The sequence below is a fragment of the Phascolarctos cinereus genome, unplaced genomic scaffold, assembly GCF_003287225.1.
Source record: "Phascolarctos cinereus isolate Bilbo 61053 unplaced genomic scaffold, phaCin_HiC Scaffold_5;HRSCAF=322, whole genome shotgun sequence".
In the NCBI taxonomy this organism is placed as follows: Eukaryota; Metazoa; Chordata; class Mammalia; order Diprotodontia; family Phascolarctidae; genus Phascolarctos; species Phascolarctos cinereus.
The window spans coordinates 146,459,558-146,473,153 of NW_027555958.1; positions in this window are offsets into that span (position 1 = coordinate 146,459,558).

The following is a 13,596-nucleotide window of genomic DNA, read 5'->3' on the forward strand; positions in this document are numbered from 1 at the left end:
AGGAAAAAAAGAAAAGAAGGAAGAAAAAAAGGATAGAAAGAAGGGGGAAAGGGAATAAATATTTATTAAGCATCTCCTGGTGCTAAGAGCTTTAGAGATATTATCTCATTTGATCCTCATAACAACCTTGTGAAGTGCAGGAAGAAAGAGGAAGGAAATGACCACAGAGGCCAAGGGCTCCCCCAGTGCTATCCCTCATCCCATTAGGGTTCCAAATATTGAAGTTTTATACTTTTCTTCTGCTGATCTGTCTTGTAGGTATTGCTATGATTGCACTGTTATAGACACTTTGCCCTCTGCTTACTAATGACAGACATCGGACTTGATGCCTTTTCATCATGCAGGCTAACTGACAAAGACCATACTTCTTCCATCCTGGAAGCAGTAGCCAGTGAATCTTGAAGACGCACGAGATCTTTGGTGAGAGATGATGGTGACTCAGATATTAAGATGCAGCACTGTTTCTGGTCACCCAAAGGTTAAATCATTAGCCCACTATTTCCTGTTCCTCTCATGGCTATCATATGGAACTGGGCTGGACAAGATTCACAATCTTCTGCCCCTGGAGTTTGGGAAGTGACTGACTTTGGAATATAGATGGTAAGAATGTTTGCTGTTTAACATGTTTTCCTACTGTTTATCCTGAATTTCTATTTTGAATAAATTGTCTCTTCCCCCACTGTTATGATGTATGTTAGGTAATCAATAGTCTGTTTGGGGAGTGGGAAATGGTGGACAAAAATCAGAGAGGAGAAAAACGGAATCTAGGACTAAGAATTACAGTAGCACTGAATATAAATTCTCAAAGGTGTATTGTGTTATTGTTGTCATTCAGTCATTTTAGTCATGTCCAACTCTTCATGACCCCATTTGAGGTTTTGGCAAAAATTTAGAGTGGTTTGTTAATTCCTTTTTCAACTCATTTCACAAATGAGGAAACTGAGGTAAATGGGATTAAGTGACTTGCCCAGGGTCATAACACCTAGCAAGTGTTTGAGGTCAGATTTGAACTCAGGTCTTCCTGACTCTATCCATGCTTTATCCACTATACCTCCTACAGGAAGGGGGAACCTGAGGTCTTGAAGGCACATGTGGCCTTGAGGCTGAAGGTTCCCCACCCCTGAAGCAGCTCAGAAAGGGTATTGTACATTCTATAAAAACAAGGAAACAGGCAATGGAATGTAAAAAAGTTCCTTGTTGTAGAATTTCTCTAAATGTATTCAGTGAGCCAGCTTGCTTTGGTAATTTAATTTCATAGGACCATAGTCTCTAGATTCAGACTACACTATTTAGCCTAATACCCTACCCGATTTTACAGATGAGGACCTTGAAGCTGAGAGAGAGAAGCTGACTTGTTGAAGGTCATAGTAATAAATGCTGGAACTCATATTCAAACTTAGATTTTCTAATTTCAGATCCATGGCATATTCTGCAATATTATGCTCCCTTGGGAAGGGAAAGACATAAATCCAAAGCTTAGCTGAAATTTCTACTTAAATAGATATTTGGTAAGATATTAATGTGGTTAATGTAGGATGACAGAGTTAGAGCTGGAATGGACCTTTGAGTCCATCTGGTTCAATCCCTTATTTTACATATTAGATAATTGAGGCCCAGAGTGATTAAAAAACTTTTCCAAGGTGGTAAGTGCTATGACCAGGATTTAAACCCAGGCCCATTGACTCCGAATCCAATGTTCTAACCACCATACTATGTTGCCTCTTCATTATAATTCACAGAATTTTAAAACTGATTTATCAAAGTCCATACCCCTCATTTTACAAATGAGAAAAAACCAACGCCTAGTGTTACTGTAACATGTCCAAAGTTAGACTTCTAAGATGGTGGCAGAGATGGACTTAAAATCTAGATTTCCTGATTCCCACTTAAGTGTTTTTCACTACTCAATTCTGTTTTTTTATATTAATCAGGTAGCATTCCTCCATTGGGAATGTTGCAAAATCTCCCACATGAAATCTATATTCATTCACAAGTTTGGTCTCACTATCTAGAGAGCAAAAATCAAATGGTTGAAATATGCCTATTGTATAGATTATAATATGCAGTTGGATAGATAACTCATAGAGCTGGTCCATCAGAATATTTATCTTAGATAGACATGGTGTATAAGCAACATGCTAGACCCAGAATTGAATAGGGGGAAAAGAATAGATTAGAATGCTTTTGAGAAAGCAGTGCAGTGCTTTTAATCTACCTGATCAACTGGTCAAAAAAGCATTTATTAATCATTCGCTACATGCAAAGCTAGGTAAGGCAGTTGGATAGGGTGTTGGGACCTAGAGTCAGGAAGACCTGAGTTCAAATCTGGCCTCAGAGCTAGCTGTGTGCCCCTGAGCAAGTCACTTAACCCTGTTTACCTTAGCTTCCTCATCTGTAAAACGAGCTGGAGATAGAAATGGCAAACCCCTCCAGCATCTTCATCAAGAAAACCCCAGATGGGTTCAAGAAAAGTTGGACATGACTGAAAAACATTCAAAGAATCGTGGTAGGTGCTGGGGATAGATACTAAGATTCTGGAAACAGTCTTTGCCTTGAAGGAACTCACATTCAATAAGACCCAAAATTTTTTCTGAAATAAAATGCCATCTCTTTAATATCACCATTCTTCATATGGTTTTGAATCATTGAATTCTAAAGTTTATAAGAGAATTAAAGTTGGGGATAAGGCAAAGGCTAATGGAGAGATGCCCTGAAGTAATAAAGAAACTAAATAAGATAAGATAATTGTAAAGACTATAGTACAGTGCCTGGCACATGGTAGGTCCTTAATAAATGCTTGTTTTCCCTCCCCCCATTGTCATATTGCTAATGATGAATTTTGTGGAAAAATCATTGTAAAAGATGTCAAAGAGGGGGTCCCGTCACTTGGGAAGGCAGGCAATAATGGACTGGCAGCCCTTACATTGCTTTGGTGCTTATGTAATAATCAAGAGACCTAGAGAAAGGCCTCCACCCAGTATGTTAAGTGAAACCCCATGGAGGTTTTGCTGGAAGACATGAACGAGTAAAACAAGCTACGATGCAGATGGCTAGCAAGCTGCACTATTGGGGGGAGTAGCCACATCATGGATCCATGAAAGAGTTTAAATATTGAAATAAGTTCTATCCCAACAGTCGAAATTGCAGGTCTGGATTAAAAAAGAAGAAGAGAAAAGAAAATGAGAGGTTTGGTCTAGATATTCTCTAATGGAGTTTCTTGTTAACTCTGTCATTCTGTCTGTGACTGGTTAGGCTTGGCAACTGCAGCTGCCTCCCATTACCCTGGACAAAGAATGCAAGTTACTCTCCAGATCACCCATCAAAAAGCCTTGTGTATTAGGGATACCATGACCTTGCTTTTTAGTTGAGGGGAGAGGGAGGGAATTGTCTATTATTAATTCAAGAATCTGTGATTTTATCAGTGTGGAACACTCCCTCCACAAATGTAGGTCATAAGCCCTTTACAGCTTAGAAAAGTTTTATAGCCAAAAAATTCATCCCCCTGTGGCCAACCTGGCTCTGGAAGCTTAGCTAGACTGGTCCTTGGACAACAGACAAACAATCTTTCATTAGGTCTGTATTCAAAGTCTTTCTGCTTAATAAGACCCACTGGAGCTTATGCTGTATTGGAGACCTAATGGCTATCTCCATGCTATAACGATGCTTTGGAGTAGGACTTTAGTGGAGGATTAAATACAATATATATTAAGTATTTTTCTATTGTAAAACTAAAATAAAAGGAACTCCAGAAAACTAGTTCCATTGGAGAGGAGAAAACTTAAGGAAGCACATATTTCTACTATGTTCATTCACTGAATTGGGATACTGGGATCAAACACCTAGAACTGGAAGGGGCCTTAGAAGTCATCTAATTCTATTTTATTTTATAGATTAGGAAACTGAGGATCAAAGAAGAGAATTAACTTACCTAATGACACAGTAATAAAAAGTGGAGGAAACAGGATTCAAATCTTGGGCCTCTCCAAAACTGAATGATCTTTCTATTGTCTCTTACCAGAGATTTTCCAGAAATAGAAACATAGTAGGAGGTACAATGTGAAGTGGATGCTTTCAACAGGAAAATAAATGTACATATTGGGAAATAGCTAATAAATTGGCTTCAGGAAAAAAAAATAAACAAGTGGGACAGGGAGAAATGAGTTACAGAGTGATATCTAAGGTGTTTTCAGGATGGCCTGAAACCAACTAGAGTAGTCTTTGGAGAGCTAACCAGAAAGAGAGTGATCCAGGGGATCTATATCTGAGACAGAGTAAGAATTCAGATTCTAAATTCTGGAAATACTGACATATGACAAAATGAATCTATGTCAGATAAAAAAAAAAGCCCCCAGCTAAAATCATATGTTCTGCAAGAAGCCTTCCCCTATACCCCTTAAGCTAGTGCTTTCCCTCCAAAATTACTTCCAATTTATCTTGTCTGTGTCTTTTTTTGTACATAGTTGTTGGCATGTTATCTCCCTCATTAGACTATGTGTTCCTTCAGAGCAAGGACTAACTTGTTTGTCTTTCTTTCTTTCTTTCTTTCTTTCTTTCTTTCTTTCTTTCTTTCTTTCTTTCTTTCTTTCTTTCTTTCTTTCTTTCTTTCTTTCTTTCTTTCTTTCTTTTGTATTCCTGGCACTTACTTAAACATCTGGCACATAGTAGATGCTTTAATAAATGTTTGTTGGCTTAATCTTGATCCAGCATCCAATATGGATAAAATGTGTCTTCCTAACTCCAGGAACAAATTCTAGAAATTCTGATATGGACCCATTTGGATGTCTGGCATAGCCTATGGACCCTTTCTCAAAATGATATTTTTAAATAATTGAAAGAAGGAATTGGTAATTTTCATTTAGAGGTTAGTGAAAGTAAAGATGTAAATTTTTTCCCAACCAAATTCATAGACCCCCTGGAATCCTGGGATCTGTGGATCCCAAGTTTAGAACCTCTGTTTGAGAAGAAAAAGTCAGTTTGGAAAGGAAAGAACAAGGCAAATAACTAGATCATTCCTTGCATGGGCAAACTTGGCATAATTTTTTTCCTAACCAATGTCATTTTGTAATCATTTCAGTGCTATATTATAAAATCCTACCATAAAGTTACAAACTCCACATAATTTACTCAAGGTACAAATCAGATAATTGGTGAGGATTTGAGCTAATTGCTCACTTTCACATGTTTCATCTAATAATGCATTTTTGAGGAGTTAATTAATGGCCTCAGTCCAGGCATACCTGCATTTTTGCATAAAGACCCATGTTAACCTTTAAGATTTCTGTAACTTTGCAACTTTTATCTTAAAAAAATTAAACCTTGGCACGTTTTCTGGCATGTGATCAAATAATCGTGTAATCAAATATTTAAAAAACAACTATGTATTGATTTCACCAATGAGGGCAGGAGAGAATCTGATTTCCCTTTCAGCAGAAAAGTACTCGAAGAGAGAACCCAGAAAAGGACAGGGGTACTGACAATGAGAAACCAGTAAGGCAAAACAGTGAACTAAGCCTTTGGTTATGCCAGTGAAGAGAACCAGGAGTGGGGATAAATAAGGAAGTAAGGCAGGCTTATGGCTATACAGTGGAGTATAGCCTGGGGCAGAGCTATGCTACCTTCTACTTCCAATCAACCACCCCTGGCTGCCTCCTACCTCCTAATGATAGACGGCTCCAGTGTCTTCTGGTATTGCTGGCTTCTCTCTGCCTCATTTCATAGAGGTCTTCTCAGTTTTTTTCTGAAATATCTTATTTCATATTTCACTTATTTCTTATAGTGTAATAATATTCAATTACGTATATATATATATACACATATATAAATACACACAAATTATTATGTGTATATATAAATATTTATTTTTATATATGTAATATATATATGCATATACACACATGCAAATCATTGTATAGATATATGTACAGGGCAGTTAGGTAGCACAATGGATAGAGCACTAGGCTTGGAATGAGGAAGCCTCAACTTCATGAGTTCAGATCTAGCCTCAGACACTTACTAGCTGTGTAACCCTGGACCCATCCTGTTTTCAGGATGGCCTGAAACTGACAGTCACTTAATCCTATTTGTCTTAGTTTCCTCATTTGTAAAATGAGCTGGAGAAGGAAATGGCAAACCACTCCAGTATCTTTGCCAAGAAAACCCTAGATGGGCTCATGAAGAGTCAGACACAACTGAACAGCAACAACGAAATCTATGTTTGGGGAATATGAAACCCCAATAGTCTTTACTCTTGTGGTGTTTGTGCTCTGTTGGTTTTAGCTGGCCAGATGATCTGTAGGGTTTCTTTTAGCTCTAAATCAATGATTTTATGATTTACTCTTTCTAAGATTTACTCTGCTCTTGTTCAGAGGGTTTGTGGCAGGGGGAGGGATGGGGGAGGGTGGGAGAGAAAGGCACCTAGAGGTACCAAGTCCATGGATTTGGTCATGGCTAGGGAGTGGGGAGGAGGGATGCAGAGCAAGTGAAGCATGACCTATTAGGCTTAATGAATAGGGGTGCTAGGGTCTCTGAATTGGTGGCTGTGCCAGTGCACATGAGAGCACAGATGAATTGACTTGTGTGTAAAATAGAGAAAAGATAACTTTTTTTTTTTTATCCAGACCTGTGATTTCATTGGTTTGGGACACTCTCAGTAAAGAAACTACCTTTACCAATGTGTAACTTAGAGCCTTAATGATGTCCCCTTGACCTGCCCACGGTCACACAGTTGTAACATCTGAGATGGTGCTTGAATCCATACCTTTCTGTCTCTGTATCAAACTCAGTATACCCTCTCTCAGACATGACTGTTTTCAGTTTATTTAACCCATATGTTTGCAAATAACTAATGCCTGGCATTTAAACCCATCTAATTCTTTGCTTTTTTTGTCCTCCAAGAAGTCCAACTTAAAGATAAACTAAAGAATGATCACAAAGAATGAATCTAGGGTGGAGATGAGCCAGATAATGACCTAGTCTTGGATCCAACTAGTGTGAAAAAAGCCAAAATGTAGGGTGTGCTTCCTCAGCCCATAAAGATTTATCACTAGGACGGAAGAAAAGGCATCTTAATTAGCAATGAGGCAAACTTTCAAGAAATCATTATCTTCTTAAATTCCTCTAACTTGTTACTGTTGATTTTAGTTACAGTAGAGTTGGCTATGAACTAGATGATTTTATCTGAGCAGGAAGTAAATAACATATGACAGATGTGTGTTCATTAGTGCACAGATTCACATATTTTGCACGCTGAGAAGCTGTGGGGGTGGGGGGCTCAGGTGATTAAGCTGAATGATTCGGGATGTCTTTAGCTCTAATCCTATCCCTGACACTAGCTTAGAGTTTGAGCTTATACAAAACAGTGAACCTCAGACCCAGGTTCCTCCCTCTGTGAAATCTCATTATTCTGGTTGCTATTATTACTTAACACTCATTACCCTCCCATGGTTTTCTAGGCAGAATGATAACAGTTGTATACCCTTTCCTCAGAAGGCTGCTATGAAGTTTTAACTAACAAGAGACAGGAATTATGAGTGATACCACTGAGGTTTTTTTTTCAAGTATGAGACAGTTCAGAAAAGTACAAACATGTAGTGGAAATTTCAGGGTAAAAATTAGGGACTTCTTTTTTATGAAAATTGTAACACTGGATGTTGAAATATTTGGCATGGTCACCCAAAAATATACAAAGGGATTCAGTTCTTTAGTATTTTGTTTTCTTTTCCTTCTCTGAAAACGGAAATGCTTTTTGGTACTTCTGAGTTCTGAAATCTTTTAAAAAAGTTATTACAGTATTTAACCATAGGAAGGGCTCATGATGTGATTGTCAGGACCAGACGAGTTATCAGGAGGGAGGCTTAATAGATAGAGTTTTGAAACTGGAGTCAGAAAGATGTGGTTCTAATTCCTGTCTCTGGTATTTACAAGCTGTGTCCGTGGAGAAGTCACTTAAAAATCTTTAAACCTCAGTTTTCCCACCTATAAGATGGGGATAAAATGTCTGGAGGACCCCCCTCATAGGATTGTTGTGAACCTCAAATGAGATAATGTATGGAAAGCACTTTGCGAGCTTTACAATGCTATAAAAATATTAACTTTTATTCCTATTAGGTTCAGGCTTTGAGAAAGGTCTTGAGCTGATTAAGAGTTACATGAACAAGCATACCTCTATATAGAGTCTTGAGGTCAAAAGCTAGCAGACAAGGCATCAACAATTTGATTGGTGTAGTCTTAGGTGAATGAATAATCAGACAAACAGCTAGCTGGACCTGAACCCTAATCTCCTAGACTGTCTAACTGGTAGATTCTGAACATGCTAAGAACTTAGGAAAATTCCATAGCAGATCAGAAATAGTCCAAGTAGTTTCTAGATCACAGAATTACAATTATAAAGGACCTTGGAGATCATCTTGCCAAACTCCCTCAATTTTTAGATGATGAAACTGATGTCTTGGGAGATTGTGACTTGTCAACATAATACAAATTGTGAACATTAGGGATAGCATTTGAACCTTGGTTCTCTGACTCAAGAGCCTGATACTTTTTTCTACTATATGGCACTAATTATACAAAAAGACTTTGTGGCCACAAAAGTAGGGTTGCAGAGGTGAAACCTTCCCAGTTTTGTAACAGCTATCTAAAATACTGGGGATAAAGTGTCAGAAGAAAGATTTGAACTCATGTCTTCCTGACTCCAAGTCTAGCAATCTATTCATTACACCTCTCCCTTTAACTGGTCTACTTAGGCCCAAAGGGTTCTGATCACTAGTCCAACATTAATAGTCAAGTCATGATCTATACAGAATTTCTGAAGAAGTCTAGCCCTTCCTGAGCGCTAACAGGAACGGAAGGACAAATGGACTCAGTAGCTTTTTTCCAATGGCAGCTAGGTAGCACAATGGATAAAGTACTGAGTCTGAAGGCATGAAGTACTGAGTCAAATATGGCCTCAGGTACTTACTGTGTGACCCTAAGCAAATTACTTAACCTTTGCCTGCCTCAGTTTCCTCAACTATAAAATGGGAATGAAAATAACCCCTATCTCATAGGGTTGTTGTTAGGATCAAATTAGGTGATATTTTTGAGGTGCTTGGCATATAGTCAATGCTTAATAAATGCTTGCTCATTTCCCTTCCTTAATGGCATAGAGGCAAACGTTTTGCTCTTGAAAGACTCCTGAAATCTTATTTAGCATTGCTACCACCAACTATTGGAAATTGAGCTTGGCATGAGACAGCTGGTCTCTGAGCTGTTACTCACCACAGGAGGCAACTTCTAGTATGTTAGATTCAGAAAATATGTCAAACAGTGCAACAGATGAACAAGTAGTGATGGGGAAACAAAATAGCGGTTTGTTTTTTCAGTTTTGTTTTCAGGAAACATCCCTTTTATAAAAATCTCACTTGGACTTTTGTGACTTGCAAAGAGAATTCAAAAATCCCCTGTATGTTTATGAGTCTTAATATACTCCACAATTCAATTAAGTTTTTCCTCAATACATGGTATATGCCCAGCACTGTTTTCAGGGACATGCAAAAGAAATATAAGATACAGGTCTCTTGCCCTTAGAGAGCTTACAATCAGGCTGGAGAAACTACATACATAAAACTTGTGTATAGGCCCTTTAAGCGCCCAAATGAATTATATTAACAGGCCCCATAGAAATTCAGAGATGGGATAAATCAGTATAGAGCAAAGACAATGAAGGAAGGCTTTACAGAGGAGGAAGAATTTGAGCTAGGACTTAAAATGTGGATAAACTTTGGATAAAAGGCAGAATGAACAATTATGAACTCTCCCTCTGGAAATCTAATACCATCGTTTTCCCTTACTTCCCTTTCCTATTCTGATTTAATAAATACGTGTGTTGAATATCTACTATACATAAAGCACTTTGGAGGATTCAAGGAAAAGATCAAGATTTAGAGCTGGAATAGAACCCTCTCTAATCTACCCACCCAAATTACAAATAAAGAAACTGAGGTCCAGATAGGGTAAGTGACTTGTCCATCATTCATAGAGTGAGTGAACATTCAAGGATGGCACTGGGGTTATGAACTTTGATTAACTGGGAGGAAGATGGTGCCCTTGATAGTAAAAGGGAAGTTTGGAAAATGAGTGTGTTGGGGGAGAAATCTAAAGAGCTGTGTTTTGAACATGATTAGTTTGAGATGCCTATGGGATGCTCAGTTGAACATTTCAAACAGTTAGTTTGTGATGTGTGACTGGAGATCAGCAGAACATACAGATCTGGGAGTTAGCTACATGTATGTAATAATTGATTTATGAGAGCTGATGAGGTCAGCAAGTGGGAAAATGTGGAGTGGAGAGTAGAACATGTTGATAGCCCCACAGATACACAGTGAGGAAGGGGGTGACATGGATGATAAAAAACTGAGGAATGTTAGACAGGGAGGAGAACCAAGAGAGAGCAGTATCACAGGGTTCCTTCTTGATCTGTCTATGAGGCTATTAGCCTTAACCCTTAGCAGAGATGTTTTGGATTTTATTCATTTGGAATACACTATGAATAGCTAGAGCCATGATTTGAATATGGATCATCAAATTAATGAATGCTGTGGAAACATTTTTTTAAATCCCTTGTTTGTTAGAAAATATTATGAAACAATATTTCGGTGACTGAATAAAGGACCCTTTTCTTACTTCTCTGTTTAAAGGTGGTAGAGGGCAAGACAACAGTAAAAGGCCTTTCATTAGGATTAAAGGTAGTTACCAGAAATTTAACAAAGAGTTCCCCTTTGTGTAGGTAAGAGCATTACCTTCCCCACACCTGAAGTGATCAGGAAATTGGCCATCTCCTTTTCTTTATCCCCTAAAGAGATTAGATTAGGATCCCCCCACAAGAGAAGTGCCCATCATTCCAGTGAAAGGAAAGCACTCTCTCTTTTTTCCAATTCATTTAGATTCTCAATATAGATATCTGTAAGTAGCCCCATTAATTCTTCCAGAGGAATGATCCTGGAAGAAAGGAATAGTGTACAACAATGATGAATATTAACGCAGAACTATATTGCCGTATGTTGAATCACAATTACATTACGATTTTCTTTTTTGGGAGTCTTATAATTGTTCAGCTGTTTGTGACTCCATTTGGGGTTTTCTTGGCAGAGATACTGGAGTGGTTTGCCATTTCCTTCTCCAGCTCATTTTACAGATGAGGAAACTGAGGCAAACAGGGTTATGTGACTTGCTCAGGGTCACACAGCTAGTAAGAGTCTGAGGCCAGATTTGAACTCAGGTTTTTCTGATTCCAGGCCAGGCACCCTATCCACTGTGCCATCTAGCTGCCCTGGATACCCTATAAATATTCCCCCAAATTGCAATGGGACAGAGACATTTTGGAGGCCTTGGGGAAACTATACTATTCTGGACATCTCTCTCTAAGACAGAAATGACTTCGAATCAGATTAAAGCCAAGTTAAATAAAATTATTATTCCAGACTGGGTATCGAAAATGCAGAATACAATATTGATTTTTTTCTTCAACAATAAAATGGTTAATTCCACTTCAGAATCTCCCAAGAAAGGAAAGAGGATATCAGAGGAAATCTAAGGCATTATCCTCAATAATTTAATGCAAAGATTTTCCTTGAAGGAAAATCTATAAAATGAGGTTGCATTAAATGACATCCAAGATCCTTTCCAGGTTTGATGTTCTATGATTTTTCAAAAAAAGTTTCTAACAATCAAGAAAGATAACATATAAAGTGCTTTGAAAGCTTTAAAGTGATATAGAAATGCTTACTGTTGTTGTTATTACCCAGAATTTCTTTGGCTGCCATTGCTTATTCATCTGGTCGCTGGAAAAAAAACAATTAGGAGATGTTCACAATCATTTGCTGAAAGCCCTTTCCAGAAATTTCTTCTCAGGGAGATCCTAAGCCCATTCTCACTGTTGCTTTCTTTAGCTTCTCCTTTTTGTGAAAAGGAAATATCGTATTTACTCTGTACTTCAGCTTTCTCAGAACTCCCTTCCTACTGACTTCAGGAATAGGTCTCATGTGGAAGTTAACTATTTCCGTCAAACCCAGAGCACATGTTCACAAACACAAGAAGGCAACTAAGACAACAAAGCTATTTGGGAGGTAAACACGTCTGGGGCTGAGATTTCATTTCCTCAGGGCCTAAGGTTTTTGGCTGGTTATTTCTTCTTATCTGCACAGCCAGGGGCATTGAATAATTCAGACCAGCTTTTGCAATAAACGAGGTAAAATATTCTGAGTGAAATCCAGTGAATGGGAAGAACATCTGCATGAATTTATAAAGCTCAGTTAATCTGAAAAGCAAAGATAAATATCAGAATTCATCAGAAATTGTGGCAGATGTGATTAACAATTGGTTCTTTGCCTACCACTCTAGAAGAAATTCTAGAGGTCTGGTAGAATACCAATGTCTATATGGATGCTAAGATATGCTTTCATTCATACTATGGCAGAGAGTTAAAATTGCAAGATTAGGTATAAAACTAGAAGAATGAATATTGTTGTAGCCTTTTATCAATTATGAAGACTGAAATACATGTCAAAGGAAGTCTACTGGAAGAGGTAGGATTTTGGAAGTCAGAGGCAAAACTAGGATTTTTTTTTCCTTTCACTTAGGGCAAAACAATCTTGAGGCATGTGAGCGGAGGTATAGTCACCTTAGGAGGTAATAGATGGCACTTCTCTGTCTACACTCTCAGCTTTTGTTGTTGAGTTGTGTCTGACTTTCATGACTTCATTATGGGGTGTTCTTGGCAAAGAGACCAGAGTGGTTTAGAATTTCCTTATCTAGTGGATTAAGGCAAACAGAGGTTAAGTGACTTGCCCAGGGTCTCACACAGCTAGTAAGTGTCTGAGGCTAGATTTGAACTCCAATCTTCCTGACTCCAGGCCTAGCACTCTATCCACTGAGCCACCTAGGTGCCCTCATCCTCTGCCAGGTGGCAACTCTATTCCATTCCCCTCTTCAAGGGACTTCCCTCCTGATCCCTCTCCTAATCCCCTTTGGACTCAAAGATATGGGATGAAACAAAAAGCAACTGCTCTCTCCCTGAGTTGACACTGAAGACAAATGCCTACTTCCCTGCTTATTTTATACCTCAGGTGGCAGATTCCTAAATGAAGGAAAATGAAAAGGTTTAGTGATTTGGTTTTGTGGTCCCAAGTGTCAGAGAGGCATATGGTATATTCTGGGAGAAAAGCAGGAAATAGGAGTAGAACAGTTAAATGAATAGCATTAGTGAAGCAAATGGAGCTGAAAGGAACAGAGGAAACAGACAAGGAGAAGGAATGTACAAAGGGCTGGGTGGCAGTTCACCAGTGCCTTTCTGGGCATTTTCTTCAACTGAATAATAGAAATCACTCACATCACTTTAAAGAGCCAACACAGATCTGGGGGGTTGGAGTAGGAGAGGGGGTATGTCAGGCCACACAATAAACCGTGCAAGGTAATTTCATGAGCAAATTTGTTGTGCACATGTACTCAGACTAAGCAGACAAGAGCCTCACTCTATCTACCTGGAATTAATTGTGGCATCTGTCAGGGGACCCCACAGTTCTAACACAGGTGTCAGGTAGAGTGCGTGCCAGGAGTTTCCCT